At 35.1% G+C, this 26,634-nt stretch overlaps 1 protein-coding gene across 2 annotated transcripts in view; it reads left to right on the top strand.

Annotated features, from left to right (window-relative positions):
- raraa (retinoic acid receptor, alpha a) overlaps positions 1 to 26,634 on the top strand; it is a 165,381-nt gene that overhangs the window by 28,424 nt on the left and 110,323 nt on the right. Inside the window, exon 2 of one of the 2 annotated variants that reach the window (XM_058792872.1) lies at positions 14,010 to 14,093. The exons of the other annotated variant lie outside the window; for it this stretch is intronic. The gene's annotated coding sequence lies outside the window, so the exon portion shown is untranslated. The remainder of the gene's footprint in view (positions 1 to 14,009; positions 14,094 to 26,634) is intronic. 2 annotated transcript variants of the gene reach the window in all.

The raw sequence follows: 26,634 nt of genomic DNA, 5'->3' as shown, positions 1-26,634 counted from the left end.
CTAGTCAAAACTAAATCACTCCCACGGGAAAACACACAATTTATCATTCATCTGAAATTGAATATTTTTATTCACACTTCACAGATTTCTTATGCATGTCTGATTTAAATAATATTTTCTTTATATTCATGCGTACAATATTACAAATATACTAATATATGTTACATATTTGTTTGTTTTTTTAGCTATTTTGATATTTTATGTAATTTGTAAAATAATTGACAATATTTTGAAAACAAGATAATGGTTTAAAAAAGCATGAAAATGCAGACAATGTCATCCGAGAGGCCATAAAAATACAAGTGCTCAGTGCAACGACAAAGTGTTTTCAATATCAAGTAGTAGTAATACAGTGTTGTTGATATTGCTTTTCTGAAGTAACCCATGCAAATGAAATATTAATTCAGTGGATTTATGTTTGATAAAATGGATACCAAATTTAAAATCATGTAAATGGTGGTGAAGTGTATCTTTGAGGTTATAGCTGTGTCCAGAGACCAACATTGCTCAACATTGCTCTACATACAGAACATGTTCTTGAGGTCAAAAAAATTCTAGATGGAGCACTATTGATGGAATTGATTCTAACACAGTTGTCTTGAGGCATTTTTTGTACAATATGAAAGTCATTTTTAATAAAGCAGTCAAAATGGCTACATTCAGACTGCAGGCAAAAGTGGCCCAAATGCAATTTTGTTTTACTCATGTCAAATCAGAATTGAACTCAGAGAGAATTTTAAGACATGTCTTGAATTCATCAGTCTAAAGAGTCCTCTCTTTGCATAAGTCAGACAGTAACTGGATTTACATCTGACTTACTTAACCAAGTTATTGCTGTTGTCATGTCTAAATCATGTCCAAAATAAATGCTAAAATAGTATTGTTTTGCGCATGTATAATATATGAACTAAAACTATACATTATTTATGTATGTATAATATATATGTATGTATGTACAATATATACAATTAATATGCAATTAACCATAATATATATGTAGTTAATTAATTCGCTGAGTTATCAAAATCAATTCAATGCAATTGTAGTCCCTATTGAACACTGAGATCTGCTTGAATCATTCCTTTTAAGTTCCATTTGTGAAGCATTAGACTGCACTTTTAGATTTAGCAATTAAACCTTCGTAATATAGTGTTATTTCCCATAGCCAGTTATTAGGAGTAGCCACAGACAAGTCTTATGCAATTTCCCACCCTCCAGTGCAGAATGAGACAGGGATTGGGCTGTTAAAAAACAAAAAAAACTGGGTTCATTCCAGGGTAAAGGGTTGGTATGATCAAAGATGTGCGTGTGTTTGGTGAGAGCAGCTGGAAGAAGTGGAGCTATTAATAAGTAATGCTTAATGCTCAAAGCTGGAGCTGTTTCGCACAATTCTTCTGCTTTGTTAATCCACTTTGTCTCGATGGAGGCCCTTTTGAAGATTGTAAAAAAAAAAAGGAGAGGGAGAGGGAGAGGGACAGAGGAAAGGTACGAATCCCGGAGTCGGTCTAGCACGATAAACAGGAAACAAAATCGCCAGTGAGTAGGGAAGTGAGGTTAAATGTCACATGAGCCCATGAACAGAGTGAGTAATCCTGTCTCTGAAGATGGAAAGAGAAACAGAAAAGAAAAGAAAGAGACAGAGAAATGTGTGCTATGACACTTCTGGGGTTTGCAGTCACAAAGTCAGGCTTACAGATGTAATGAAGCTTGGAATCTGCTCCATGTTCATCTGCTCTTCTGCAGGACAATTAAAATGATCTCTGTTGATGGCTAATTTACAGTATCATGGCATCAGCCCAATGCCTAACCAGCTGCGACAGCTGGAACAAACTAAAGTCACTTGTTTTCCGGCAAACGTGAACAAGAGACACACAACCAGTAATATCCCAGTCTGTTTGATCAGTGGCAGGAATGCAGCCTGGAAACTCCCCAGAAATCCTTCTTTCCATGTTATTGATTTGGAACTCCTTATGGCAGCTCAATGCACATTTTTGTTCACAATAGAATTTATAGACACTGAGTAAAATGTCAGGATGCTTGTTGCAGCTTTTATGAATACTTTCAATTAGAGTTTAAGACTTCTCTGATTCTTTTACACAGTCGATATTTGGAATTGACAACTACATTTACTAGGTGCAATGCTTAAATTGTCAACAGATTGAATAATTCTTGTCTGCGACTGAATCCTTGTGTACAACCACAATACCAATGTGTTCTTATGTTTTTAATATTTAGATAAATGTTGTGCAACCTGTCAAGCACGTCTAAATTATGTAAACCCCAAACCATTTTTTTTTTGTTTGTATAGTGGCATAATTTTCATAATTTTTTTTTATCGGAATTAATAAACCTAGTAGTTAACTAGTAGTTTTATTAAGTCAATATAAAATTATTACTGATAAACAAAGAGTGACATAATTGTAAACTGTTTTAATATTTATTATGCAGAAATGACAAATTATGACTTTCCCTTTAACTGTGGTGTCATTTTCACCACAATCAATAATTGCAGCACTACTTTTAACCAAAGAAGAACAAGAAATCTGAGAAAAGGGAAAAAAAAAGAAAAATCAAGCTAAATGTTCCAGTCAAATGTATTCCTCTAAAATTATTATAAAATGTGACCATGGACCACAAAACCAGTCTTAAGTGTCAATTTTTCCGAAATTGAGATTTATACATCATCTGAAAGCTGGATAAATGAGCTTTCCATTGATGTATGATTTGTTAGGATCGGAAAATATTTGGCAGAGATACAACTATTTGAAAATCTGGAATCTGAGGAGGCAAAAAAATCAAAATATTGAGAAAATCGCCTTTAAAGTTGTCCTAAATTAAGTTCTTAGCAATGCATATTACTAATAAAAAATGAAGTTTTGATATATTTACCGTAAGAAATTTACAAAATATCTTCATGGAACATGATCTTTACTTAATATCCTAATGATTCTTGGCATAAAAGAAAAATCGATAATTTTGACCCATACAATGTATTTTTGGCTATTGCTACAAATATACCCCAGCGACTTAAGACTGGTTTTGTGGTCCAGGGTCACAAATGTAAATCTATTATTTAATTGTATGGATATAGGATAATTAAACTTGGCAACAATGAAATTAGCCTTAGCAAAGACAAAAATGTCTGCTATTTTATTACAAAAATATTTAAATTATTTCCACTACAAAATGCAAATAACACAGTATATAATTTGAGATGTAAGGCTAAAACAAAATTATATGATACTGCCATGATGCTGAATTTGAAAGTGCATATTGACGAATAAATTCTCATGTATTCAATAATGGAATAATCTGGAAAGAAAGGGTGTAATGAAACTAACATTGAATGTTTGAGGCATGATGAATGGCATTATGGCATTGGACCACATCACACTGAAAACATAATTTCTAAGTGCTTCATGCTGGTGACAAAAACATGATTAAGAGATGCTTTTCTGTGAGAGTAAAACACAACATACCCATACCTTCGGCCAGTCCATGTGAGGAATGACTTGTTCCTTTTCACAGTCACTGGTCTTGCAGCTTTATCCAGCTTGAGCAATCTGGCTGAGCAGAATGGATGAAAATTCCATTGTCAGGATATGGACCACTGATAAAGACTTACTCACGGAAAACTTCAGCTGTAATTGCTGTCAAATGTGGTGCTGCTTTGTGTTGTGTGGCAAAACAGCTGAAATCGGTGGATGTTCTTTGAGCCTTAAACTGATTTGGAGGCACGTCAAGCATTGGTCAATGTGCCATTGAGATGAATGGAAATGCTAATGGTTCTCTCGTTATTATAGACTTCCTTAGAAATTATTTTTAATTCTGTACTTAAATACATCTTTCAAGTATCTATACTTTATCAGAATATTTTTATTTTGGGAAACTTTTACTTTACTACATTCCAAAGCATAGTATCATACTTCTTACACCTCTACATTTCATAAAAACATATCGTTCCTCGCTGAACTGATGAAATCATCAGCCCCTCTGAGATGCAAGAGACTGAGATACACCAGTTGAATTGGTTCACAAATCAAACTGAATGATTCATTCTCGAATCAAACTGATCCGATTGCAGGTGTTCAACTAAAGTCAATAACTCACTGGTTCAAAGTGTCACTAATGGTTCATTGGTTAAAGTTATTTCAGTGTTGTATCATCAATGTGAGATCACCCCCCACCCCCCATCCCCATGAAAGAAGAAAATTCTGTCTCACCCTCAAGTCATTCCAAAACTGTTTGGCTTCTGTTTCTACTTTGTAATGTGAAGAAAGAACATGAAGAAGAAAAAAAAGTCATCCACATTTGGAACAGCATGAATAATAATATAATCTTTATGAACTAAAAGTGAATTTTTGCTGTGAACATCAATCTAAACAATGCATTGTAAGTCCACTATTCATACATTCAAGAATGAAAAAATGTCCGACCACAGAATAACTTTCTGTTTCTTAAGTAGACTGAGTAGAAGGAAATAAAAGCCAATTTTTTTTTTTCATTTTTGGTCTAAATATCCCATATATATACTTAAGGCAGAAATTTACTTGTTTAATATAATAGAACTAGCCCTTGCTGGACCCATCACAGTACAATACACGCATTTCAGTGTTTTGATTTGTCTGCAGAGCTCTTCAATTTAGTCAAAATTGAATAATTTCAAACAGGCCTCACAACAAGCCTCTTAAACTCAGTAAATGTCAACAAAAATCAAACATTGTGGTTTATAGGATAAGTGAATGGGAATCACAAACATCCGTTTAACGCTGATTTCCCATGTCTTCACCCTTTCAGAGTGGTCTTCTTCTCTGATCATGTGAGCTGTCAAATGCGATCTGTGGTCTGTCAAAATCAGATGTGTGGGTTTGGCTTTGATTCAGTCCACAGTATCAGTCTAACACCCAGCTCAGTGCTGGTGGGATCTCCACAAAAGAACTTTGTGCCGTCTGCCAGATACATTTGTATCAATTTTGTGTGTGTTTTTAGAGGTGTTATTACATTACTTAAGGATTTTTTCATCCCATCTTGTGATTGTTGTTTAATGGCAGTAAATGTTGTGGTGTTTTGCTAGGCCTAGGCCTACATCCAAGACTGCACATTACGAATGCTGGAGCATTGTTTGTTCAATGCTGTGTGCTGTTACATGCCTCATATGTTTGACTGGTGTCCATTTTCAGTCTCTGAATATTAATAATTGCAATAATACACAGCCAAAAAAAAAAAAGTTTTGACAGTAAGATAAAGGTTAAGTTCTATTTTATTTTTTTTTATTACAAATGATGATTACATTGCAGATTATTGGTTAATAAAGACTTACTTTGCATGGTTCCTTGCACAATACTATGTTATGAAATCAAAACACATTGCATGATTTGTAAACTAATACATTGTGACATTGGCACCACATTACCAGCTCTGTATATATGGCTTTTCTGATGTAGTAAACTTGCTCGGTAGCTCACCTGGTATAGCACTGCACTTGCCAAAGAACTCAAAGTTACGCAACTCAAATTAACTTGCCACTTTGTAGACAAGCTAAAATGGAATAGTTGTGTCAGTAAATACATTTTTATGTCATGTTTGCTTTAGTTAACACTGTCGGTTAGTTTTAGGGTAGGATTTAGAGTAGGTGTTACTGTACGTTAATGCAAAAGAGCATTAACCTTTTAGTGCCTCTTACTGGACATTTTGTTTTGAACTTAATATGTATAACATCTAACAAAATTTAGTTTTGAAATTTGAATGCAAAACATGCAAGAGGCAACATAATCTTATTTAGCAGAAATGTCACCACAGGCATGTTTTTACAGTGGACCTGGAATATCTGTGGAATAGTTTGATGTAGAAAACAGTATAGTGTATTATATAGTAGTGTAGATTCATGTGTGTACGGGGGAGCTATAATTTACTCCAGTTTATAGTGTAGCGTTATGTACTATTGTGTACTGTAATGTGCAGGAAGGAGCTGTTGTGTAGTACATTGTAGTATAATATATTGTCCAGGAAGGAGTCTAGAATAATATAATGTTATGTAGTGCAGTGTATTGTATAGTATAGTTGTGTATTGCACTGCAGTGTAGTATAATATAGTGTGTAGTATAGTTTGCTGCTGCTCTCTGGAGTTCTGGATCGGCTCCTGACAGGATCTTGGCAGCAGTAAACGTAAACACATTTCTGTGCCATTCCTGAGCAGCAAGACTCTCCCTGTAACAACACACACACACATACTCTTGTGCAGCACAGCTCCACTGTATGCTCTTAAAGTCACAGTCTTTATTGCTTCTTACTCTTTGATTAAATGGACATTTCATATTGCCTTCAAGTGTTCAGTTCCTAGATAGGCTATTGTGCGTTTTAAAGAGTCGTATACATAAGTCAAAGAGTGAAGCCATTAGTCCTAACTAACTCATCAAGTTTATTGATGAGTTAGTTTATTCAGTTGTGAAGGAAAACTGTCATCTCGTGTAGTTATGGGTTCTTCTTTAGCAGACGTGTAGTAGAAGAGACTCTTACATATTCATATATACAGTACACAGTTGTCATAAACATGCATAAAAAACCTTCATATTCATGACATGGGTCATGTCATGATTATGAAGGTGTCATATCAGTCTTATGCACACCCCTTCAAGTAAAGTGTAACCCACAATTTTACTGTTTCTACATTTTAAAGTGAACAGCAGGTAAAATCAAAGGTAGTCTTTCAGCTCTATATCCTCTAATATTTTTATCTAGAGCCAAACGCACTTCATTCAAGTCCTTTCTGCTTCCCTATTAAAGATGTAAAGCATTACAAGTGTTACAGATGACACAGTTATTTAATAGCAGTGGCAGAAACATGGTGAGCACTAAGCAGCAAAATAGATTTTTTTATCTGTCATACATGACTCCAATCATTCAAATAAACCAGGTTAATGGCAGGACCTTTTTTCTACATTTAGCATTATTAATCAGCATATTAGGATTATTTCATAATAAACAATGCTGTAATTGGAGCAATTTTTGTGGATGGCAAGGAAACACAACTAGGACGTTGAAATATTAGTTAACTTTGTTTTCTGCTTATGATGAGAGCATTTTGATTATTATGTACATTGTTTTTTGTTTTAGTAGATAGGCTACTTATTTTAAGCAAAATCTAAAAATGTCCAGACTTCAAGAGGAAATGCCATACATAGATATGGTAAATATAAATGTAAAAAAATATAAATAAAATAATTTATTTATTTTGCCAAGGAAATTAAATATATAACTTTTAGTCATAACTATAACTTACAGTATTGTCCAGACCTCTGCTTGGAAAAGAATATAGAGAAAGGACCTCTTGGAACTTTAATTGAATACCCCTGTAGTACACACACACACACACATTTGTAGAAACGGAAAATCAAGACAGAATCTGGCTGCTGATTTGCAGTCCAGCTGAGGACACAAAGGTCAGAGGTCCATCTGTTACTGAGCAACATGACAAAACTCTCTAAAACTCCATCAAATTCAATGAAAGGGGTGGTTGATTGCAATTTCACTTTTTTAACGTTAACGCTGAAAGTTCAATGCAAACAGAGATATCGTCTTTTAAAATTCTGGAAGTTTAATGCCTACAAAAACAGCTGGTAAGGGACTACGACGAACTACTTCCCGGGTCTGATACGTCACGGACCCAGATAAACCCCGCCCTCGGGAACATGTAAGGAAGGGGGCGAGGCCATGCTGTGCTGCTTTAGAGAAGAGGAAGAGAAAACTAGGGCTGCATATAAAAATCTATTCATATATGAATTGCGATTCTGTCTTCTAACGATTCTAATGGATTCACAAGTTTCAAAATTAATGTTCTAAAACAGCGGTTCTTAATACTATTCCTCGCGTCGCCCTGCTCTGCATCTCTCTCTCTCTCTCTCTCGCTCTCTCTCTCATTCAGATCGTAAGATCAGCTCCAACAAACTGTTCCAATTATACATTTTCACATAGCAATGAGAAGCGTTATACATGGACGCGTGTGTGGTTGCCGTTCTGTAGCTTTAATCAGAATAAAACCGTATATTAAAAGCTAACATAAGCAGTAGCATAATAACAGCGTATCTAAAAGTATGAGACAACAAACAAACAAACATACCATTAAGAGACGTGCTTGCACAGGTTCTGCACGATCCTCTTCACTAATATCCTCTGCGTCTCAATCGGGCTCAAATTGATAAGCAATATAAACGACGCCATTGTTTACAATACAACCTGAGCACATGCAGCTGAGCTGAGGGGCGGGACATTTAGACGCACGCTCGGTGGTTTAGTGAATCACAACACACTGAGCCAGTTGACCAATCATCACGTATTTCTGAGGGAGGGGCTTCATAAAAACAGGAAATAATCGAGGCGTTTGTCAGAGAAGGGACAGAGCGGTGTGGAATAAAGGTAAATTATATGAAAAATAATGTGTTTTTAAAAAAACTAAGCATGAACACGTTAGACTGCACCCCATAAACACAATCAAGCCTAGAAAAAAAACAGTAAACCACCCCTTTAAGCCATTTTTTATACTTTCTTAAAATGTGTCATTATCATTTTTATTATTTAATTTTTACCTGAGGTCCATTTATATATAATAATGTTAACGTTTCTGTGCCAAAAAATACGTTTTTGACTTTTTTCCAGCCTTTCTTGAGGGCTGTTCAAACTGACAGCTGTTAAGTTAAAAAAGCAAATCATTGTGCTGTTGGTTGCTTGTAGGTGTCCATGTGGTGACATTTCTGTAAAATGTTTTTTTTTTTTTTTTTTGCATCTTGGATATTTCACAATACGTTTAAAAGTGAAATGTTCTGTGAGTGGTGCTAAAAGAGCATTCATCTCAAATAGATGAACATGAATCTATCAATATTTTTATGTTGGTTGCTGTACATACTATATCATGGCAATTTGGAAATGTCCAGTGAGCACTAAAAGGTAAAGACTCTATTGCATTTGAAAATAATGTGCCACCTACACTAACCCCTACCCTAAAACTAACCTATATTTTTGCCAAAAGTACACTTGAGATAAAAAACACATTTGCTGTAGCAACCATGCCATTTTAGCATACTTTTCCAAATCTTTGTCTGTTGTGACCCCAGCAATCCACAGTGCAGTGTTCTACCAGGTGAGATACTGAGAAAGTTTACAGTGTCAGAAAAGCCATACATATGGTTCTGGTAATGTGACACAAACTTGAAAATGTATTAGTTTACAAATCATGTACTGTAGTAGAAGTGTTTCGAGATCACAACAGTAATTCTGTCAGGACCACTATCGTCAAAGATGATTGACAATTAGCGTACAGTTTGGATTGGCTGTATGGTTCTGTTCTGGGCAAGAACTCCCTGCGCATCCATGCGGCCTAGCATGGATGAGAACAGGGAGAGCAGCGATACCCCCAACCCAGTGAACTGTATTAAGGCGCTACAGTCATGTATTGAGGCTGACAGTGCAGAATGAGTCAGTTCTGCAGCTTGGTTTCAATAACTTGTTTTACCAAAGAGAAACTTCTGAAAGTTACAGTAGTGCATCGAAATCTCAACAGATGGAAGGGAAATTTGATTCCACACGATAAGACCACTTTAAAAAAGCAGTAAATAAATTGTTGTTTGAATTGAATCTTATGAATAATTGGTTGATCCATGTCATAAAACCAGTCTCAGTGTTTCATTCCCAAATTTGAACTGAAGGATAAAGATTATCTGTAAAAAATGATGTTGTTTCCCACAGAAAGCTATCATATGGCTTCTGAGATTTTGGAATATAGCCTACAATAATTATTACTTTGTGCTTTTCAAAGAATGAAAGCCTGTTGCTTCAATGTGATTTCTCCTTTTGTGTTCCACTGAAGAAAGAAATTCATACAGTATAGGTTAGGAACGACATGGTTCATTTTTAGACAAACTATCCCTTTAAATATCTAGTTTGCTGTTTCTCAGTCTGTTGCCGTGCCTAAATTCTCTGCTGCTCGACCGCTGTTTGTATCTCTGTTATCTGTTCTCAATGTGTCTTTGTCCCTCTCTATTCTTCACCCTCTTTTCTCTCATCTTTTGCCTCTTTGTATGTGTTCATGTTGTTCCTCGGTCTCTCTGTAAGCTTAGAACACTGGGAAGAGAGCTCTGTCTGTAGCACACTGCTCTTATTGTGAATATTCCCCTGGTATCGTGCCAAACCCATAGAAACCTAATCACTCTAGCAGAGAGCCCACTACTGAAGGACTGTGGGTAGGGAGGCAGTTAAGTGATTATCCGAGCGCTGTGGAGACTGTGCGCTGCAAAGCCTTGTTTGATTGGCAAGAGACGCTTTTTGGTTTTCATTGCTTTTTTCCAGATTTGATTTTTATTTTAGACAGTGGTATAGAGCAATCTTGGCACCTCCATGCTATTTCGTAACAACTGCTAAAGGCATTTCCCGGACACTATAACAGTCCTCTGTCTCCACAACATCATCCAATTTTTATCTCTCTTATAATAGTGAAAGGATGGCTTACATCTGTCGAGAAGAAAACAAGTCTTATTTAGTTATATCTGTATAAATGTGATTCATTTGTTGCCCAATTTTCAAAGAGTCTGGCACGTATTGGATCTTTGTTGTATGTGTACTGTATGAATAGCAAAAGACAGATGAGAGCCGATTTTTTCCACATCTTATTTGGCTGCTTCAGATGTGCTTGTAAATAAAATATGTACCTGATAACTAGTTATCTGATCTAGAAACAAACACACATACGCACACGCATACAGATACATACAAAAATCTAATTTTCCTCTTAATTTCAAAATCATCATTGTTATGTAACATATAGGCTCAGTCTGGTCCAAAAAAAAATCACTCAGCACTGAGGTAAGGTTTGCAAATACATTCAAAATTAAAATTCATTCATTCATTCATGTACAGTGTTTATTTATTTAGAATTAAGTAAAATACCCTTGCATTTGTAAGTTTGAAGGCCCAGGCCCAGATGGAATCTGCATACGTTTATTGCATTTTGAGGAATTTTGTAAAATGTAAAAATTTTGTAATTCATGTAAAATGGCTTTAAACAAGAAATACATAAATACACAATACATAAGCAGTGTTGGGAAAAGTTACTTTTAAAAGTAATGCATTACAATATTGTGTTAATCCCTAAAAAAACAACTAATTATATTACTTGGAAAGTATTGCATTACATTACTTTTTAAATCTGGGAAGGGCTTACTTGTTCGAAAAATTTCTTCTTTTACAAATGTAAAAGCCCTTTCACACAAAAAGTTAAATGAATACGCCTCAGGCTGAAGGAAATGTAAATTCATGTCTGTACAGTAGAGGGCGCAGCTCAAACAAATTGCATGAAGAATATGACTTTAACTAATGGTAAACTAAAAAAAATAAAAATAAAAAATAAAGGGGAGCTGGATCCAAATGCAGGGTGAGTTTTATTAACAAATAAAAAGGTAAACAAACCAAACACGGAGACTGGATAACTAGGAGCAGTAACCACAAACCAGGAAACAGAATGAGCACACCAAACTTACTGCCATTAGGACAAGACCCAACAAAGAACATGGGAAAAATATGGGGTATAAATACACAAGGGGAAATTGGCAAACAAGGAACACCTGGCAACAATGACGAGCTGCTTAACAGGAAAAACTACAAATAAAGCACAGGAAGCACTTCAACATAAATGTCCAGACACAGAGCACATGTGACAATGATGCAGGAGAAGAAAGTTCAACACTATTCAGAAATAACAAAGAAATGAAACCCAAATGTGTCATTTTTGCTTAGTATGCTTTTTGCATTGAAGGTCAGTAGCAAAGACATTGGTTAATAAATGGGATTAAATACGTAAATTATATTTGTCTTATTTAACATATTTAATTATTGCTGGTTTGTATAATATTCTGAGTTTGCATTTGATTGTTTTCATTCATTTTGAGGAATACATGTTTTTGTGCAGGTGAGATGAGTAAATACATTTTCATATTTAGTCTAGAACTACAGTAACATCATGTTCACACTGCATGCAAAAAAGTAACTCAGATATTTCCTTCTAAATTAAAATGGAAAAAAAAAATAATGCATTACTTTACTAGTTACTTAAAGTGATCTGATTACATAACTTACATTACTTGTACCCTCAACTCTGTACATAAGTGTATTACACTGTGACTCTATAAGTGAAAACTTTAACAAAGTAGACTAAATATATAATCAAAATATGCAAGGTGTGGGGAATTTGTAAAAAAAAAAAAAAAAAAAGAAAGTCTTATAAGCCTAAAGTGTGTATTAGTAGTTTGTATTCACAACTGGTGGAACCAAATACTGTTCAGTTTCAGTATTTTTATTTTATTTTATTAATTTTTTTTGTCTTTTTTTGGAAACTAAAATGAACCACTTCTAAACAAGAATCAGTTCTTGGTTCCTGACTCGGCATTGCATACTATAAGCAGAGATTCATTTGGGCTGTGTAGCGCTATACTGTAAACACAGTTGGATAGTCTTAGTGATTGCAAACAGATGGGACAAAAAAAATTGGATATGGTCAGCAGATCAGATCTGTGGATTCAGTCTTGCTGTTTAAATCTCCATAAAAAGACCTTTGTTTGGTTTATTTACTGTCTTAAGACAGCAAAGCGCTATTTCAGATTCAGTCTATTCAGTCATAACGTGTTTTGCAACTGAGTAAAGGCATCATAAACCACTGAGGTTTGAATCAGAACAAACAAATTTCAGACTTTCCAAAACCACTTTGTGTGCTTTAAGGGAAAAAGGTACCTTTTTATTTCAGCTTCTTGTTTGTTGCTCTTGTTCTGCTGAAGACTGAGACTGATTGTGGCGTTGCCACATTTTTGAGGTTGTAAAAATTGTAATAGAGGAAATTTCCAAGAGTGTCTTGTAAATGGAGAATGCAGCAGTATTTGGTGAATATCTTGACCAGTCCTTCCATGGACGATGCACAATCTCACATTGTATTGCAAATGTCAGCGTGAGCATGATACACATCCCTCATCAAAATGACGGTAAATATCTAGTGAGTCTCCCTTTTACTGGCTGTCGTTATGTTTCCATTTCTTGTCTCTGTCTGTGCTGACAGTTTGTTTAGGATTGCCTGTTATGTTTGTAAGTGTGGTTTTAACCTGGGGCTCGTTTCAGAAAGGAGGTTAAGTGAAAACTCTGAGTATGTTAACCCTGAAATGAGGGAAACTCTGGGTTTTCCGTTTCAAAATGGGAGGTTTGTCAAACCCTGGAAAGCAGGGCAAGTCAAGCCAGTTTCTGAAAGAGAGGTAACTTATACTCAGGGAGTAGTTTTTCTTCACTAAACCCAGAGTTTCTATCGGTCTCCACCCCCATTATTATTTCAATTACAAATATCTAAAAATTCTTAATATGCATTTTATAGATGAACATTGTCTAAGATATTTAGTTTTGTTTCTTGGGGGATTTTCCTTTTAAGTGCATTTACGGGTAAGAAAAATAATCTTAATGCAAACTGAAACAAGGATATTTTTAGTTTATTGCAAAATAAGAAAAATGCACTTTAAAACATCGGAGATGCAGAGCACATAAGTCCGCTGTATGCAGATTTTAAGGAAAGTGTGCATCCCTCTCACACTCATTCTGATCATTTTTCCTGGGCACAAATCCATCAAAGAGGAGTTTCACAGGGCTGTATGTCAGTGGTGTAAAATTCGGTTTAAATGAGGCATATCTGATAAATGACGTTTACTTGATAACATCTTTCTGTGACCTCTGGCAGTAGCCTAACCCAATAATCAGAATTTCCTTCTGGATTTCCAGTGTGGTTGGATGCACTGATGACAAGCATATCACCACCATCGCACCTTCTGAAAATGAAACTAATTACTGTGGAATGGAAGGATGCCAGATGGAGGAGTAGTAGCTACGAGATGCCATAACCACAGCTGTTAAATCAACACAAATTGTTTTTTTGGTCATCTTTATTTCCTACAAATACAAAAGCAAAAGCTATTCTTTTTACTTTTGGATTTTAGAATTCTTCGAATACTTGACCATCTCCTCTTCATCTGTCAGTGGTGCTGGTGCAGGTTCTCCCTCTGCCTTCTTGCTGTCGACAAGTCAGTATTCATTTTATTACTCTAATTAAGAAATGTAACAGGTTGGGTTAGAGATTATTTAATTATGTGAAAAGAGTGTTAGGCTATGTGGAAAAAGCTGCAGCGAAATAGACACTGAATGATATTTAATGTCAAATGTTTGTAAAGTCATTTAGTCTACACCAATGAACCTTTCATGCTTAAAGGGATACTCCACCCCAAAATGAAAATTTAGTTATTAATCACTTACCCCCATGTTGTTCATCAGTAACGCATGGATACGTATTGTACGTTTATTTATTTATTATACGTACTGTACATTCATACCTAGGAGTGGGATTGTAAAAAATTTAATATCTACTTTGCTAAGAGGTTATATATGTTGGGATAAACCTCAGAGGTGAGTGGAAGAAAAAGCTGTAAACATGTAAACAACTTCAGCAAAACGATCCAAAAAGCTACTGATATGATCACTGTGAGGCTCAGATACCAGCATACCACAGATCAAAGGTCAAAGGTTATCTCCACTTCACAGTAAAGCAATGTTATCTTTAATAGATTGAGCTCATGGAGAACATAGAGTTTGGATATGAAACTGTTACATTTCAATGGTTAAAACTTTAACACTTTAGAGATTCTGAAATGTCATTAGCATTCAAGGGTCAAGTAATGATTTAATTTCTATTCATAATAAAGTTTTGTGTATTTTATCTGTTCAGGTGGATATGTCACTGTATGCTTGACGTGAAGAAAAACAGCAACAAATTGTGAATGGTAGTAGAGTGCAGAATTTGCCAACTTTGTATTGTTGACATAATACACATTTTATCATGGTATTTCATATCATTTTTAAAGTTTATATATATACATCTTCATCAAATTAAATGAGATTCATTTAATTATCATTATACTTTTTTATTATTATTTTTATGTCTGTTTAGTTTAACTAATTTATTTTTATTTATTAATTTTAGTTCATTTAGTTTGAGTAGTTTTAGTGCTTAAAGTTAAACTAAATGAAAATGAGAAGTGTTGCCTGAGGGTTCAAGTTACAAAAATGTTTTCATGGTTTATTATTATTAGTAGTAGCAGTAGTAGTAGTAGTAGTAATAGTAGTATTAATGTTATTACTTATTTTATTACTTACTTTATTACTTTTATTATTTTTCTTTTTCTTTTTTTTTTATTTATTTATTTATTTAAATTTTTTTTTTTTACTTCAAACCTTAAGAGCAAATTTTTATTTTTATTTTTTTTTTTTAATGGTGATAATTTCTTAGGCTTAGTGTTTTTGCCAGGGTAGAACATGGAGGAATATGGCAGAAAAAGAGAGGTGAATTAAAGAGGAAGGGAAATAGGACTGTGATGTGAAGAAAACTAAACAGAGGAAGATAGAGACCGAGAGAGAGGAAAAAAGAACAGGATATTGAGAAAGGATGAAAAATATTGATGTGGACTCAAAAAGCACTTTCCCTGCACTGAGTTCAGTCACACACACACACACACACACACACCTGTGTAATGGGTCTCTATTGATTGCTCACTCCCTGTCTACACACTCATAGACCTTCAATCCCACCCTGTCACGACTCTCATGAGACCACTTTACCTGCAGCGTGAAATATGGTGAGTGTATGTGTGGCATGAATATCAGAAATCTGGGACACTTTTACTTTAACCCTATAAAACCTTCTGTGTTATGTTTGATGCATAAATTTTAATTATTACCATGTTCAAAACCTTTCCTGAAAATCCTATTGTACACAATCCACTACATTCCTTCAAGATAAACACTCAGTGAACTGTTTACTAGAACATTTTGCAAAAAGTTACAAACAGTAAGTAACAAATTGAAATAAATGTGAAATTTTGAAGTAGAGAGAATACAAAACACTATAGCATTTTCTTTTTAAACATATGCCAGCGATCTTTGTTTTATTTACATCTTCGGGGTTTCTGTCAAAGTGCATAAATGACAGAAATATTCCACTGCTGTATATTTTTATACGACAGTGGAATATTTCTGTAATTTCTTAGCTAGTAATAATAATAATATAATATAATCATTCGTTTTTTTGCATGTGAGGAATTCAAATGAATTTTACACATATTTGGGTGTATTACAGGTTATCGTACAAAGGTAATGCTGACAGATAGGAAGATGAGCTAATAAATGTACAATAATTCATATTTCAATAAATATAATATTGTTGTTTTCCAGATTCAAAAAAAAAAAACAATAATGTGAATGAAATTAAGTTGACTGAGAAACCTAAAGTAGACCAAAGTAAGATCTGAGTCAACTTTATGGCCAATGTCACTATTTGGTCTACTTGTTTGGTTCTTTTAAAGAGGACTTGAGTGAAAACAAACCTAAGGTGCTTTTTGAAGAGAGTTTATATTTTACGAGTGCCCACACACACACACACAGACACACACTGAACTCAGTTCATCTTTCAGATAAGCAACATCCCATCTTCCCACAGTGGTTTGAGCGGGCCGGTCTCAGCTCGTGCTGAGTTGATGAATTATCCCGGCCACATTAAGCTGCGCTTGTTATTGTTTGGTCCTGATTTATCGAGGGTTTTGGACCCAGGTCAACTCCCAATCCCTCCTTCCGCTACCCCCTCTGTCTCCTCCCTTTGTCTCTCATCTGCTTTTCTGTTTGGATTGAAAGACATTTGATTGATGACCCCGAGACCCAGAGGTCTGTCTGAAGATCGTCAGTAAATAAAAACACATGTGCCTGAGACAGGTCTCACAGAGGGAAAGAGAGCGCTATCTTCATTTTTCCTGCTGTCACATGTGATCTGGTTTTGTTGGTTCAGTCTTTAATGCTGTGACTTACCACTGGTCTTCACTTCAAGCGAAGCACAGATCAGTGGCGGGAAGCAGTGGTAACACTGTTCTGTGCTAAACATGCTAATGCTTCATGCTAATGGAATTGTTGAACCAAAAATGATATAATCACTTTACACATCCTCATGTTCTTCCAAACATAAAAAGAGAGTTTTCTAAAACTGTTAATGTTTTCTTTCCCGACAATGGCTGACTGGGAAAAAAAAAGTGCCTCATTATTGCGTATTCACTGCATTTTCCAGTTGAAATGAACACTAGTGGCAGTAAAACACAACAACTTGTTATCTTTTCACACAAATTCTGATTACAGGACAGATTATTGATTAATAAAGATTTATTTTTCTGACAGTTCCTTGCACAATACTATGTTATAACCTCAAAACACTTTACCATAGTGTTTATATTGTGTACTAGTGCATGTTTACATCACATAGGCTAAACAGCTCCATATGAACGGAGTTGACGTTGCTTTTGCGATGCGGAGCACTCAGGTTCGATTCCCCGTGAAAGATCTCTCACGACACTCAATAAAAGTGTTGTCGAAGCAAGCTAAAATAGGGTAGGGTTTAGGGTAGGATTGGTGTGTAGGTGGTGTGTTGTTTTTAAAAGCAATATAGCATTAACCTTTTAGCGCCATTCACCAGACATTCAACATCCAATGTAATAAAACATTGCCACATTTATCTGTTTCAGGGTAATTTGAGCCTCACCACTCACTTTGAAAGTTGCGAAAAAAAGCACAAAAAGAAATGTAATATCATTGTGAGAAATGTCACTACAGTTCATTTTTTTCTAGTGAGCTTGGGTTTTCTTTTCCAGACAACATATGTGCCCAGGTATTGTCAAGCTCCAAAAACAACAAAAAAGCATCATAAAAATATCATAAAAGTGGTTCAGATGACTCGTGCACTATATTCTAAATCTCTTAAATTCATTCAATAGCGTGTAAGGAATAGAATAAAGTAGTTTGCTAAAAAAAAAAAAAACATTGCCTTCTGTTAATTTCATTCGTATTTGCACATATTAAAACCTGGCACAACAAGACGTGTTACACCAGGTTTGACGTCAATGATTTCAAACGCTGTTAGTTCTGTATGTCATTCACTGGTGTAAACTTTGAATATGTGGAGCAAAAACGACAAAGAAAGCAGCAAGATTTTCTGCAAATAAAAGGGCGCTGCCAAACAGATGTGCTTAAATAATGATTATTTGATGAATTTGCCAATGGTCAGGAAACCAGATAGTCTTGCCCCAAACTCACGCAATTGTTTCATCCAGAAGTTTACATTGTTACATTGTTGTTGTACTCTGAACATAATAAAGTGTTTTGCGCAAGACTAAAACAGCAAACCTTTCTTGGTTTAGATAGAACCATTTTATTTCCAAGATCTGTGAGTCATCTCTGGAAGGCTGAAGAAACTTTAATGGTCTGGAAACTTGTCATTTTATTTAAATCACTTTCTTCAACAGTCTGAAAAGGCATCTGATGGTCATAAATCCCACACACATGAAAGCGGCAGCCTATGTGTATCCACTCCTCTCTTATGTGGCTTTCCAGTGTACGATTTTATTGCTTAGTGGTTGCTCTTGCATATTTCACAAGACTTCATGTTCTCATTAGGAGTTTCTATTAAGATCTCTGACTTTCGTTTGGAGACTTGGCAAAGTTCTGCAGTTTGAGGGATCTCTATTCCCCATTCTAAAACTTCAGAGTTAGATTTCGGAGAAGTCCGAAAAGCAGCAGATATCTGTATAAGACTCAATTTGCCATTAGAGTGCCTGCACACTAGAGAAATCTCTGACGGTGCATTTGACGGAAGAGGAATATGTAAGATCCATTTGTGTGTGTGTGTGTGTGTGTGAATTTCAATTCTGAAAGCAAATTTAGAACCACTTTTAGACAAATTTAGACAAATCTTGTGACAAATCTATGAATTCACATTGTAAACCGATGTTTTGGGTAACACTTTAGAATAGGGAACACTTATTCACTATTAACCACGACTTTTCCCTCAATAAATTCCTAATTTGCTGCTTATTAATAGTCAATAAGGTAGTTGTTAAGTTTAGGTATTGGGTAGGATTAGGGATGTAGAATAAGGCATTAATATGTGCTTAATTACTACTAATAAATTGCTAATTTTCTAGTAATATGCATGCTAATATGCAACTAGTTAAGAGACCTTAAAATAAAGTGTTACCATGTTTTGTTTATTGTTTTTGAGGATGATGGCATGACACGACACACATTCTTTCCATGTTGTCATCTGCTGATTTTGTCTAGCTTTCTATCAAGTGGCAGATAGATATTGTAGAGTTTGACTGGATTCACAAACGTTTATGAGAGAGATAAGGGAAGCATTTTCTCCTCCCTTTTATACGTTAATAAGCCTATTTATTTTTTATCCTAGCCTCGTAAGAAAAATGTGGTTATATTTTACATTTCCCTCTTGACCCACTCAGAAGAGGCCTTGAGCTCATTTTTGGGTCATGAACCACCAGTTGATAACCATTACTCTAGTGCAGTGGTTTTCAATCCTGGTCCTGGGGACCCACTGCTCTGCACATTTTGTATGTCTCTCTTATCTGACACACTCAGTTCAGTTCATGGATCTCCCTCCTAATGAGCTGATGATCTGAATCAGGTGTGTTAAATAAGGGAGACACGCAAAATGTGCAGAGTAGTGGGTCCCCAGGACCACGATTGAAAACCACTGCTCTAGTGTGCTGTCTAGGAGAAACTGTTGAGACCCCTTTCTAATGGGTTATCCAGTGCATATATGTTTCTGAGGTAATATACTCTGTATTTGATGTTAAGAAGACTATCTGTCAAAAAAGCATTGTATGTGTGTGTGTGTGTGTGTGTGTACCTGTTTTCTATTCAGGTGGGGACTTAAACCTGAATACACACAGACTCATGGGGACTCGTGTCATGGTCGGGACCTAAATTGAGGTCCCCACGGGTAAACAAGCTAATAAATCACACAGAATTAAGTTTTTTTGAAAATCTAAAAATGCAGAAAGTTTCCTGTAAGGGGTAGGTTTAGGTGTAGGGCAATAGAATATACCGTCTGTACAGTAGAAAAAGCATTACGCCTATGGAGAGTCCCCACAACGATAGCAAACCAGACGTGTGTGTGCGTGTGTGTGTGTGTGTGTGTGTGTGTGTGTAAGCTTCAGGCCTCATTCTGCACTACAAGCCTTTGATCACACTACTTCAGTGTTTTGTGGACATTACATAACCATCTCTACTGGCTCCTTCTCTCTCTCTCTGTCTCTCTGTGTTTGCAGTTTTTCAGGCCATCTTCTCTTTTTTTACTGCTGATGTCTCTCTTTCTCCTCTTCATTCTGTCTTTTGTCCCTGTTAGTGCCAAATTCCTCTTTTATTCTGCCTGTCTTTCTGTCAGTCTCAATTTTGTGTTTAAGGGGATCACTTAAAAATTACAATTCTGTCAACATTTACTCACCCTCCACTTTGTAAACCTATATGAGTTTGGTAACACTTTATTTTAGGGTCTCTTAACTAGTTGCTTATTAGCATGCATATTACTAGCCATTTATTAGTAGTAATTAAGCTCATATTAATGCCTTATTCTACATCCCTAATCCTACCCAATACCTCAACTTAACAACCACCTTACTAACTATTAATAAGCAGCAAATTAGGAATTTATTGAGGGAAAAAGTCGTAGTTAACAGTGAGTGTTCCCTATTCTAAAGTGTTACCATGAGTTTCTTTGTTCTGTTTGACATAAAATAAGCTGTTTTGAAGATAATTCGTAACCAATCAATTGATGGTAGCCACTGACGTCCATAGTTTTTTTTTGTTTGTTTGTTTGTTTTTTTATCCATACAGATTTGGAACAACTTTAGGGTGAGTTAATGATGACAGAATTTTCATTTTTGGATGAACCATGAAAGAAAGAAAGAAAAGTGGTTCATCTACTTTGGAAGTAACAGACTTGAAAAGTGTTGTTCACTAAAAACCTTACCCTCTGCTATATTTTGTAAATCACATTTATTTGTTCATTCGTTAATTCATTTGTGATCATTTAAGTTGTAGTCTGGAGTGCTGGAGAGATTTTTTTATTTTTATTTTTTTTATGTAATGATTAGTGCATGACTAAAATAATTTTCAAAAACGTAATATAAAATAAAATAAACATTAACTGAAAAAACTTAAACTTATTTTATTGTAACTAGTTGCCAAGGCAACATTTCTAATTTCCATTTGGTTTATTCTGTTTATTCTGTTTAGTCTAAATATACTAAAACGCAAGAAATATGATGTAAAAATAAAAATACTTTTTTTTAAAATTAATAATAATAATATTAAATGAAAAAAAAAACTTTAACTAAAATTCTAATAAAAAAAACAAAATAATAATAATGAAATAAAATGTAATTTCAAATGTAAACATAAACTATAATAGTAAATCAATGATACTAAAATAACACTGGCTACAACATGTCAGCAACTAGTGTTCAGTGCACATTGGCAGCACGCTCTGTTTTGATTTGCTCAAGTTTCAGCTGCTGTCCACTGTGTTGGAATGACTCTCAGCACGGTTGACCCTTGACCCCTGAGGGTCATCGTCCATTACCACATGAAACATAAATGTCAGCAGCCCTCCTGCTAAAAGCATTTGTCTTCTAGTGGGTCATCGGTCACAGCCCACCTGCTTTTATCAGGTCTACCTCACATACACACACAGATAAATTCATGCCTTCCAGCGGCTTTGAACTACAGCAGACGCATGTTTAAAGAGAAAAGTCCTGTGGATCGGTGCAGTCACAGACTGGGCAATAGTCAAGAAGTTGTTAGTGTGAGATTTTACGTAAATTGACAAGCTACAGTAATATACTGTATATGCACAGAAATCTTCACTTCTACCAAGTGATATGTTCAATGATATCCAAGAACAGATGCATTTAATTTCAAACATCAGGTAATATATTCAGCTTTGGTTTGTATTTTGAGAGGTAATGGACTAAAGTCATCTGCGGAGTTGGAAACTGATTGGTTTATCTTAACAAATGGCCTAAGAGGATGGAATTACACGTGGAATTGTAGAGAATTGCGACTAACGATGCCTTGGAGTGTAGTGGTTATTGACCCATCAATCCAACAAACACTCTTTCCCTGGAGCGTGACTACAGTGCATTCACTGTCCATTCATCTGCCTAATGCGTTCTGTCAATACTCACACAATACTACCAACGGATTGATTTGATTGTTGGAACGTTTTGCGTTCTGTTGCATTCTAGATTTGTTAATGGTTTCAGCTAATACTGCTCTGACTTGTTTGTTCTACTCTGAAAATCACTGAAAAGTAAATACATGGATAGGTTATATAATTGAAATGTTTGAGAACTGATATTTGGACTTCCAGTTCTTGTAGTTAATTTTGGAGGTTCTGGCATGTCTTGACCTCTTTCATTTAATTTTCTACAGTTCTGTGTTACATAACTGTCCAGATCATTCTGATATTTGTTCACAAGTTAATATGGGTCACACTTTATATTAGGTAGCCTTAACTACTATGTACTTACATCAAAAAATAAGTACAATGTACTTATTGTGTTCATACTGTATTGCAAAACACTATTGCTGCTATTGAGGTGGGATATGGGTAGGTTAGGGACAGGTTTGGTGGTATGGGTAGGTTTAAGGGTAGGTTAAGGTGTAAGGGATGGGTCAACAGTGTAATTATAAATGTAATTACAGAAATTAATTACAGATGTACATATGTATTTTTAAAAATATAAGTACAATGCAAAAACATGTATGTACACAATAAGTGCATTGTACCAAATGATTAATTCAAATGTAAGTACATAGTAGTTAAGGCCACCTAATATAAAGTGGGACCTTAATATGATCAGGTAAATTCATTTGAGATTTGAGTTAATGTAGGCAATGCAGAAAAAAAGTGTTCACCGACTGTGTGTAATCCCGATATTTGATATAAAAGTAGGGTCTACCTGTATATACCTGGATGTCCTTCCATATTACTCAGGACTTCTTCATGCAAGTGCTATGCCTCCCCATGAAAAGCGCTGGAACGGCAAATGAAAGTGTATGTAAAAAAGTGCTAAGAATAGAAAAAAAAATTCTGCTTATTGCTTTGATACTTTGATACATGTTCCTGATCTTAATGCTCACAATTTATTTGTGTCTGTTCCAATTTGTTTGGTTTAGCATTACCTTGTGAACTGAAAAGCTGAATATTTATAAGAAACAAATTCTTCATCACAGAATTTTAACTTTAAACTGTCACTTCTGGCCAAAATATGAGTCCATAATCCATAATAACGCTTCTTCCAGTGAAAACGTCCATCTACTGTTTTCAGTTTTCAAGTGTAAATGGTGCTTGTTCTGTGCATATTTCTCTCCTGATTCAGACGAAACGACTTACTCCGAATGAAGCAATATTATGAATAGAGGAAAATGGGTGGTGAATGACAATTTCTTTGTACCGTTCTGTACTCTTAAATACATGAGACAAAGTTAAAGTTAAACTGTTTGTACTCTAAGTGTTATTTTACTTTTGAGTGACACTGTAGCTGATGAGTTCAGTGCATTGGACAAAGTTGATGTGAGTCATGTGAAAGGGTTCTTACAGTACACAGACCTTTACAGTGTTTAGACATCAGTGACATAATGATTCTGAACAAGCTGGTAAACATTTTTCAAGTTTATTTAACTCTGGCTTAAAAGTCTTATTTTTATAAGTGAACTCTTCAATTAGGAGGCCACACGACAATGACCTTCTTAGATTTATTGCTTTCTTCAGTCAAAAGGCCACTGAGAAAAAAAGAATTTTTCAAACCAATTAAAGCCATCATCCTGGTAAATGTTAACAAAGGACTTTTTTTCTGAAGAAAATACAGCAAAGGAAGATATTTTGAAAAATGTTCCGGTGTGATTTTATATATACAATGGTAACCAGAATTGTTTGGTTTTGGTTACCATTTCCATTTCCATTTTTGGTTACCATTTCCAGCATCTTCCATCATGAAGGAGAAAGAGCTTAAAGACTTTTGTTTGTCTTCAAACTAACTTATCAATGGTTTAAGAATAAATTAAATTAAAGTTAAGTAATAAGTTATATGAATTAATGGTTTACATGAGGACTAGGTAACTTTTGACAGCTTGGATTAACCCACGCAGTTTGTCTGATTTTAGCTGTTTAAAGGTTTATTTAAATGATGATGATGATGATTTATTTATTTTTTTTAACAAAAGTATGAAAAACTTTTCTTTTTTTCTTTTTTTTTTTTTGCATGAGAAAAACACAGTGTTTAGGAGTTCTTTAATAGTTATTTAATATCTTTTATCTTGTTTGTAAGCATCATTAAATGTCCATTAAATGTTTCTGTTGCTTTTTTCTTCTCTTAATGAACAGCCTGTGTGTGTGTTTTCAGAGGGGGTCTTCTTAATGCTGTGTTTCATACAGGACTAATGTTCAGGCAGTGTGCAGGGCAGTCTCTGGTCATCAGAGTCAGGAACTCACCTCGAACCCTGACACCATTAGTGTGGGCCGGTGATTTAGACTCAAACACACAAATGGCAAATCTATGTACAGCAGTTATCAGTATTCAGAGAGATCTGTTATTTTCAAATGTACACACACATACAGACTCATGTATGAACATGATATGCAAATACTTTTTTCATGGCCATAATCAAGAAATCAGATCGGATATTATCATTATTCTGCAGAATGCCACACACACACACATGGTGACCCCAGCATCATTTGTCTGATAGGGTCTGTCAGGGTGTTGTGTGTGTGTGTGTGTGATGGAGAGGTAATTGTTCAGCTCTAGGCTGGAGGGGTTGAGAGGCAGTCGAGTCCGACACCTGAGGCAGCTGCCTTCCTGCCCAGTTAGTCAATGACTTCACAGGCAGAGTTTTTGTATTAAGGCACCTCCTGAGGAAACAGCTTTCAAACCGGTTTTGAAAGGCACCATAATGCCACCTCTAATGATCTAGAACAAATCCAAGTGGGCTTTAGATATAAACAAGCCAATCTTAAATGGAAACAATGCCAAGCCACGCTCATTGGAAATATGTGCCTGTGGCGACATTTCTACAAAATGATATTACGTTGCTTGTTGCACGTTTTGTGACACTTTCAATGTGAAATGTTTAGTGAGTGGCGCAAAAAGAGTGTTTAGTTTTATCCAGATGAACGTGAAACTGTTTTATTACATAGTTTTTTTTGTACATACTGTAGCATTTCAGAAATGAAATATCTGGTAAGGTGCAAAATTGGTTTATGTACTATTGTTTGAAAATATAGTGCCGCCTACCCTAAAACATTACCTTAAACCTAACCGATAGTGTTAACTAAAGCAAATGTGATGTACTGTAAAATTTAGCTTACTTCTACAAGCTCTTTTATCACAAGTGCAATGTGAGCTTCTGAGCACATTTACTATGTTAAAAAAGCCATAAATATGGAGCTGGTTATGTAATGCAAATTCAAATTACATTACCCCTTTAATCAAAATTTGTGAAAAGGAATAAAAGTTGTTGCCGTTTTACTGCCATGTGTCCATTTTAGCTGGAAACTGCAGTGAAATGTATGTATAGGTACGGTCTGTTTTTGATGTTGTGCACAAATGCAGGCATGTAATTCTAGTCATAAGTTGGAAAATAAATTGAAAAATTTACATTTAAGAATTCATTCTTTGTTGGGGTTTTTTCTACTTACTGCTGAACTGCATGCACATTGTGGGATATCATTGATAGCGAAGAATACATATATACATATGTTGATAAAGCCTTCTTAGTAAATAGTATTCTCCTTATACAGCATTTATCTCATTCTGGAGTTTGTGTCTCTCCATGTCTGTTTGTTTAGTAGTTATGTGGCTGTGTTTTGTTTGTGTGTATGTGTGTGTGATTAGATTTACAGTGGATTGATGGCTGTGTATCAGACTAATGGAAAGCTTTTTACAGAGCTCATATACGGCCGAATCAGTAATGCCTTTCCAAGCCCTGCATTAACACACATACACACAAACACACAGAGAAGGCAGGAAATGTAAGGCAGCAGACAAAGAATGGAGGTAAAGGAGGATATCTAAGAGTCCAGATGAGATGAAATTGTAGCATAAAACAGAACCAGATGAGGCTCTACGATAATAATCAGCACAATCATTTGTTCACATCAGCTTGTAATCAAAATTGATTAATGTTTATTACGTAGTTTTTGGTCTTATTGTAGCCTAAATGATTCATCAGTGAACATTAATTAAAAAAAAAAAAAAAGCTTACTTTCATGATCTTTCATCAAAATGTATGCTTGACAGTAACAATGTCCTAAGGCCATTTGAGAGAATTTTGGACCAGTGCTGTTTTGCCACTGAAAATTTTACATTTGTTATATCCTCATACATCCATTCCATTTTTATGCCTTTCCTACATAAATGTTTGGATTCTACATTGTTGTTGCAATTTCTGATTTGTTAGCTAATCTTATCTATTTGGCTAGCATAGATGAGATTTAGCATAAACGGCTTGTGATAGTCTTGAAAGCATCAGTAAGAATGTGTTGAAAACTAGTCAGTAATGTTTTGCATCGTATGTCATCAATTTCCAACAAAAAATGTGTCTTTATGGAGTTATGTTACAGCAGTATAATTTTCAGCTTGTTGGATTTTTTCTTTTTGTAAAGCAAAAATAAATAAA

The sequence above is a fragment of the Onychostoma macrolepis genome, chromosome 12, assembly GCF_012432095.1.
Source record: "Onychostoma macrolepis isolate SWU-2019 chromosome 12, ASM1243209v1, whole genome shotgun sequence".
Lineage (NCBI taxonomy): Eukaryota > Metazoa > Chordata > Actinopteri > Cypriniformes > Cyprinidae > Onychostoma > Onychostoma macrolepis.
Note: the sequence above shows the minus strand (reverse complement) of the source record. Positions and strands in the feature narration are given on the sequence as shown.